At 36.0% G+C, this 8,257-nt stretch overlaps 1 long non-coding RNA gene across 1 annotated transcript in view; it reads left to right on the forward strand.

The window, feature by feature from the left end:
• LOC120514966 overlaps positions 1-3,193 on the forward strand; it is a 69,116-nt gene extending 65,923 nt beyond the window's left edge. The window contains exon 3 of the long non-coding RNA XR_005630559.1: positions 3,125-3,193. This is a non-coding gene — a long non-coding RNA (uncharacterized LOC120514966). The remainder of the gene's footprint in view (positions 1-3,124) is intronic.
• The last annotated feature ends 5,064 nt before the right edge of the window (positions 3,194-8,257 follow it).

An 8,257-nucleotide genomic window follows, 5' to 3' on the forward strand; every position in this document is an offset into this window, starting at 1 on the left:
ACTCGTAAACCAAGTTACTCGTAAACCGAGGTTCCACTGTATTAACAAAAAACTGCAAACAACCACAAAAATATGAAAAAAGCCAGAGAATGCAAAGGGTTTTGCAAAATCCCAAAGCACAATCTAAATATTGAAAAACCACAGGAACAGAAGCAGAATCAAGAAACCAGCAAAAATGCAGATACTCACAAAGCACTCTGGAAATAAATCAATAAATCACATAAGTTCTTGCTTCTCACTCTGCTTTTATGCGAAGGGGTGGTCCTATAGCAGTGATGGAAGTGTTGACCCACCTCTTGTGGATCCACCCACCCACAAAATATAAGGAACGTTGGAGAAGTACTATTGTATGAAAGAGTGACAAAAGAGGGACAAACATGATTAAAATGGTGTGAGGTCTCCTAAAAGACCTATAAAGGCCTTTACTAGCCTAGTCCAGCTCCCCCCACACAACTCTCTGCTGTCTTTAGCATGGCTAGGACCAAAGTATGGAAAACTGCCCCAACAATTCAAAATATAAAGAATGTCCTAAAAAAAAATAAAATAAATAAATATATATATATATATATATATATATATATATATATATATATATATATATATATATATATATATGTGAAGGATGGCCGGCCATTTATCCCGCCAATACCCCCTAAGCCGCCAGGTGGAGCCCTCCTTGCAGCGTGGAGGTCCCCAGAAGACCAGCAGGGCATCATGGACATTGGAGTTTTTATGCAAAGCCCTGCTGGATGCCATGGGGGCCACAGGAGGGAGCTGCAGGGAGGACCGAGGGCTTCTTCGTGCCCTGTGACCCGGAGGTTCATCACAGGAAGAGCGACGGACTTCCGGGTTGAAGAAAAGAACTTTTACCTGACCCGGAAGTGATTGAGGATCACATGGCCTGGGGATTGAGAACACTTCCGGGTCAGGGATTATAAAAGGACTATGGGAACTCCCAATCAACGAGCTGAGCTGGGTGGAAGGGTGGCAACGCGTCTGGGAGCTGGAGGATTGTATTATTGTGGTTTATTGTTTGTTAATGAGTATTGTGGTGGAGAGTGTGCTTTGTGCACTGTGGCGACAAAATAAAGTCAACTTGAGGACTTTTACCTGGAGTCGTGGACAGGGGTTCAAGGGAGCGAGAGCGCCCCCTATCGTTCACAATATATATATATATATATATATATATATATATATATATATATAAATAAGAGTTTATTTAACAAAATAGAAAGAACATAGCAAATTGCATAATAGAGTAAAAAAAGGATTTTCCTAAAAAACAAGCCAAAGCAACCAAGTCCCATTGCACAGATCCCAAAGGCAAATCCAATAAACAAGCATCAAAATCCAATAACCAGCAAAACAAGAAATAATAATAGTAATACATTCAAAAAACCTCTTAATACAGGGAGATTCTAATGGACTGGACACCAAGTTTTGATATGTTACTCACGTAATAATAAAGTGATAGAAACGAAATAAATATAGTGCATACCTTGATAGATGTGTAAACTATCCAATCACATTTTCCTTCTTCTTGCAAACACAGGTCGACACTAGCTCCATATTGGCAAAGGTATCCACAAGCATTGTAGGGGTGATGGCAGAAATTTCCTTTTTTAGTTATAATATGTCTTATGCCAATCACACCTACTGACATATCAGGTCAGAGCAATGGTACAGAAGTACAGTTACTTCATGGTTTGAAGGTACTGCAACAAAACCTGCTTTGCCTAAACTGTTTGGCCATCCACTGTGACATTAGCTTCATTGTACATTCTGATTTTTTTTGTAGAACCTCACAGCTCCAGAGCCCATGGTTCAAATCCCTTGTGTTTGTGTGGATATTCTCCAGGTACTTTATTTTCCCTCTAGCATCCCAAAGACACAACAACAACAACATTTATTTATATAGCACATTTTCATACAAACAGTAGCTCAAAGTGCTTTACATATTAAAGAATAGAAAAATGAAAGACACAATTATAAAACAAAATAAATCAACATTAACATCGAATAAGAGTAAGGTTCAATGGCCAGGGGACAGAAAAACAAAAACTCCAGACGGCTGGAGAAAAATAAAATCTGTAGGGATTCCAGACCATGAGTCCCCTCTGGGCATTCTCACCTAACATAAATGAAACAGTCCTCTTTGGATTTAGGATTCTCATGGAAGGGCTTGATGATGATGATGGTCACGTAGACTTCTGCCTTTTAATCCGTCCATCATTGTTAGAGCATCATGAAGCTTTGAGTAGGTGGTGGTGGCGCAGGCCACCACCACAAAGAGACCGGAAAAAGAAACAGAAAAGAGAGTAGGGGTCAGTACCGATTTTAGAGCCACCATGAATAGTTATTTTGAGGAGATTGAACATATAGAGTATCAGGATTAAGTTAAATTACGATTAAAATGAAGTTATAAAAGGCCATGTTAAAGTAAGACACAAGACGTCAGAGTTATATTGATAGAATTACAAATTATGAATTAATCTCGTCTCTAAGCAGAATTATAGCTGTGCGATATTCTTTTAAATTCTTAATGATTGATTTAACTGAACTTAAAGAGGTATTCAGTGACTTGGATCACCTGACTTGAGCTTTTTAATTCAATTACATTTCCACTGTGTTTTCTTGAAGTGTTTTTTCTCTTCATTGTATAGATTAGGCCACCATAGAAACATAACACAAATTGTTATATTCACACTACAGTACAATCAATGATGTATGGACCTGGAACATGGGCAGTGAAAGGAGTGCAGGAGAAGTCGTTGGATATGGCAAAAGTGAGAATGTTGTGATGGATGTGTGTCTAAGTCAGGGTATGCTGCAGATTAACTTGTACCATATCCATAGTTCATTTCTGCTTTAGATCCAAACCTGCAAAGTCAAGCTCCAGTCCCTATGTCGCTGTATAGGAACGAACTGTTTCAGCATTTTTGCATTCCACTTGTTTTAAATGTGTTTCTCCCTGTTAGGCTGTAGCTGTGTTTTATATAAAAGTAATGTATTTGCCTTAAAATGTGCTTAAATCTGTTTGACTTTAATCATAATACATATCAATTTTTTCGTTTGTGCCTTGTCCTCTCTAGTTATGTCTCAGATATATTTTTATGTCTCTCAGCTGTTTGTAGCGTCAAAACATTCTAGCATCTGAAATCAACTGTCAAAAACATGGATCACCCCTCAGAAGAAAAGATATGCTTTTAATGTGGTACAGTGTTATTTTTACATTCACTTATCTTTAGTAATCAATAGTGAAATGTATAATTGAAGTTGAATTCCCCTTTTTGTCTTAAAAGACAAGAGGCAACCAAGAGTAATCTTGTTTGTGTTTTGAGCTACATGAAATGTTTGTATTCATTTTAACCCTACTTGATTTATCTAAATATGTAATTTCACCATTTATGCTTGTATAATGTATTCTTCTTCTGTTACTAACTTATCTTCAAATAGCAATATTGCATAATGTATAACGCTGCAGTGCTTCTTAACAGTCAGTTAGTTCTGGGATAGAGCTCTGTCCTGGCTTAAGTTTAAATGACACGCCACCTTTCAGGAGCACCTCAATTTATAGCCCTCTGACTGGAAAGGGTGGAGTCAGTTGCCCTTTGAGCTTGTTGTGTCTTCTCGGAGCTGTGAAAACAGAAAGAGATGATACCATTATCAACCAGCACCCTCTTGTCCTGGAATGTGACACTCAGACATGCATGTGTAACTTTATATATCTTTATATATATGATATGCAGTACCTATAAAATGATACACTACATTGGAGGCTATCACTCTTTACTGTTATGCAATATTGAATCACTATGGATTTAATTTGGCTTTTATGACACTGATCAGCAGAAAAAACTTTTTAATGTCAGATTCAAAACAGATGCTACAAATTGATCTAAATGTATTACAAACTAGCAAAATACCCCGCTTCAGCGGAGAAGTAGTGTGTTAAATAAGTAATGAAAAGAAAAGGAAACATTTTGAAAATAACGTAACATGATTGTCAATGTAATTGTTTTGTCACTGATATGAGTGTTGTTCCCATATCTATATATCTATATATATATCTATCTATATCTATATCTATATCTATATATATATATCTATATAGCAGAATACCGCCTCGCGCGAGAAGTAGTGTGTTAAAGAAGTTATGAAAAGAAAAGCAAACATTTTAAAAATAACGTAAGATGATTGTTAATGTAATTGTTTTGTCATTGATATGAGTGTTGTTGTCATATCTATCTATTTATATATATATATATATATATATATATATATATATATATATATATATATATATATATATATATATATATATAGCAAAATACCTGCGATTGGCAGCGAAGTAAAAGAAAAGGAAACATTTTAATAATAACGTAACACGATTGACAATGTAATTGTTTTGTCATTGTCATGAGTGTTGCTGGCATATATATATATATACACATACACACATCTATACACATACATATATACAGTTATATATATATACATATACACACATACATATATATACATATACATATATACACATACTGTATATACACACACACATATATACATACTGTATATACAACATATACATATCTACATATATACTGTATATACACATATATATACAAATCTACATATATATATATCTACATATATATATTAGGGGTGGGACTCGATTAAAAAAATTAATCCAATTAATTAGAGGCTGTGTAAGAATTAATCTTGATTAATCGTATGTAATCGCACGTAAATTTGCCCCAAATCGCAAATGTTTTTTTTTTAATTTAAAACGGTTTTAGTGGGCGACAGAATCAAATAATAGACATGGACATGAATATTGTAAACTGAAGCTGTTTTAATTTCTGAAAAAAAGCTTTTAAACTGCATTTGAATTCAAAACAGAAACAAAAATATCATCCCTGGTTAAAATTGGGCAGACTTAAAAATAAAGTGGTAGTTTAAGTACTTTAAGTACATTTTCAGAATAGTATTGTCTTTAAATAATAATAACCAAAATTTCAACATAAAGTGCAGTTTTCTTCTTAAAAAAATAAGTCAGAAACATAAAAGGTAATTTGACCAGCTTACTCTTTAAACTCTGAGTAACATTAGCCAAAATTATTTTGTACATTAGGCTAAAACAGTGTGATCATTGAACATTTTGTAATTAGATGTATTTAGAATTACTAACGGTCACGGAAGTCCAATGATCCCCAGTAAGAGCCACAAAGTCCGCTTTCTGTAATGCATCTAATTTTGCTTGCTTTTCAGTGTGCACAAAACCATGCTTTTATCAAGGCTTCGCTCGGGTAGTCGAAATGATCAGTCGTAGGACGCGCTTTATTCCGACTCTAACATTTTTGTAGCTGTGATGTGTGCATCAGTGTAATGGATGTACCAGGAAATCATGCATTGACAAAAGTTCCGTTTGCTTGGAATTGAAAGTGTGATTAAATGCGTTATTTTTAACGCGTTATGGAGTACATGCATCAAGCTTCTCAGCTGTGCTTGTGCTAAGAAAGGGAAAATTTTAAAAATAACGTAACATGATTCTGCGTTAACCTAATATTTTTCATACGTCCCAAACCAAGGAGATCGAAGGTAAAATGAATCGGTAGCGCTACATAGTCAGTACACCCCTCTCGGGAATCGAACCTCAATGTCGTCTATGCTAAAGTATGTATTGTAGATCGGGGTATATATATACATTTATATATATATATATATATACCCGTGTACCGCAGTGGAGAAGTAGAAGTTATGAAATAGAAAAGGGAACATTTTAAAAATAACGTAACATGATTGTCAATATACAGTAATTGTTTTGTGAGTGTTATTGAATGTTGCTGTCATCAAGGATTTGATTATCATTATTTCTTTCAATCAGGCTCGTATTTGTAGGATGTGTTCAAGTTACATTCCGTGTTTGTCAATCGCTGTAAAGATAAGAGGTTTCATTCATCGATTAGTTCCTTACTGCATCAATAAACAGCTCGTCTTCCTTTTATCTGTGATGTGACAAACTGCATGCACGTTTTTTTTTACACTGTCTTCCTTTAGCAGGACATTCACTTTTTCCACCGTGTGCTTTGTTTCCGCAGTAGCTGCACTTATGAATATGATTGTATGTATAAGACGCTTCATATTTTTTTGCTGCCTTCTCAATTGTGTAATTCGGTTTTGTTCAGCACTCTTTGGAACTGTTGCTTTTTGTCTGCATTGCGTCAGTTCCGTGAGCCGCTTGGTGTTCTTGCATCGAAGGTTCCCAGCTGTACTGGTGCCATCTCGTGTAATGTCAGCTAAGACCCGCACTTAAAAGTTTCTCTCGCAGTTTCAATGAGTTTGTGCCAAACACCACCCTGACCATCTCATCTTCCTCTGCATAAGCACAGTCCTTCACCCGTGAACATTTACCGGCAGTGTTTGTATTGGATTGCCGCTGATGGGCGGCCTTATATGGGCAGGCACTAAATTACAAACGCTAGTGGCAGCCTGTCTATGAACTTAATTTAATATAAACTTACGGTTCACGCCGTGCTTTGTTTCCGCATATGCATCATTTGCTTCATAATGTTTTTCTGCCTTCTCAATTGTGAAATGGCGTTTTGTGCTTGGAGTTCTTCCTTGTTCTCTACGTGCACTTACGTAGGAGGCGTGATGATGTCACACGAAACTCCGCCCCCACGCCATCTCCAACTCAAGACTCCATTACATTATATGGGGAAAAATAGCTTCCAGTTATGACCCTTATGCGTAGAATTTCGAAATGAAACCTGCCCAACTTTTGTAAGTAAGCTGTAAGGAATAAGCCTGCCAAATTTCAGCCTTCTACCTACACGGAAGTTGGAGAATTAGTGATGAGTCAGTGAGTGAGTCAGTGAGTGAGGGCTTTGCCTTTTATTAGTATAGATATAAATACACACAATAACTAATCACATAAGTATTAACCCACTTAACTTTAGTATTAGCCTTGAGTCCATGGTAATAGGTCTCCATCAGGTTTGCACATCTGGACAATGCATTTTTTCCCCAGTCTTCATTGCAAACTTACTCAAACTCTGTCAGGCAGCCTTTTCAAGTCCATCTGCACATTCTATGGTTGGATTGAGACTCTGACTTCCACTCCAGGATATTACCGGATTAGATAATATGCAGTGTTTGGCTTACGCCAAACATGACATTTAGTCTTTTGGCCATAAAGCTCAGTTTTTCATTTCCTCAGACCATAGAACCATCTTCTGGCTGACTTCAGAGTCTCCCATGTGCCTTCTGCCCTGCCATCATGTGCGTTTTTATAACTGTGGTATATTCTTTCCATTTGTTAATGATGTATTCAACTGGAATCCAAGGGATGGATCACCTGACTTGAGCTTTTTAATTCAATTACATTTCCACTGTGTTTTCTTGAAGTGTTTTTTTCTCTTCATTTTGTAGATTAGGCCACCATAGAAACACAACACAAATTGTTATATTCACACTACAGTACAATCAATGATGTATGGACCTGAAACATGGGCAGTGAAAGTAGTGCAGGAGAAGTTGTTGGATATGGCAAAAGTGAGAATGTTGTGATGGATGTGTGTCTAAGTCAGGGTATGCTGCAGATTAACTTGTACCATATCCATAGTTCATTTCTGCTTTAGATCCAAACCTGCAAAGTCAAGCTCCAGTCCCTATGTCGCTGTATAGGAACGAACTGTTTCAGCATTTTTGCATTCCACTTGTTTTAAATGTGTTTCTCCCTGTTAGGCTGTAGCTGTGTTTTATATAAAAGTAATGTATTTGCCTTAAAATGTGCTTAAATCTGTTTGACTTTAATCATAATACATATCAATTTTTTCGTTTGTGCCTTGTCCTCTCTAGTTATGTCTCAGATATATTTTTTATGTCTCTCAGCTGTTTGTAGCGTCAAAACATTCTAGCATCTGAAATCAACTGTCAAAAACATGGATCACCCCTCAGAAGAAAAGATATGCTTTTAATGTGGTACAGTGTTATTTTTACATTCACTTATCTTTAGTAATCAATAGTGAAATGTATAATTGAAGTTGAATTCCCCTTTTTGTCTTAAAAGACAAGAGGCAACCAAGAGTAATCTTGTTTGTGTTTTGAGCTACATGAAATGTTTGTATTCATTTTAACCCTACTTGATTTATCTAAATATGTCCTTTCACCATTTATGCTTGTATAATGTATTCTTCTTCTGTTATTCACTTATCTTCAAATAGCAATATTGCATAATGTATAACCCTGCAGT

Source organism: Polypterus senegalus, chromosome 14 (assembly GCF_016835505.1).
Source record: "Polypterus senegalus isolate Bchr_013 chromosome 14, ASM1683550v1, whole genome shotgun sequence".
Taxonomy (NCBI): domain Eukaryota; kingdom Metazoa; phylum Chordata; class Cladistia; order Polypteriformes; family Polypteridae; genus Polypterus; species Polypterus senegalus.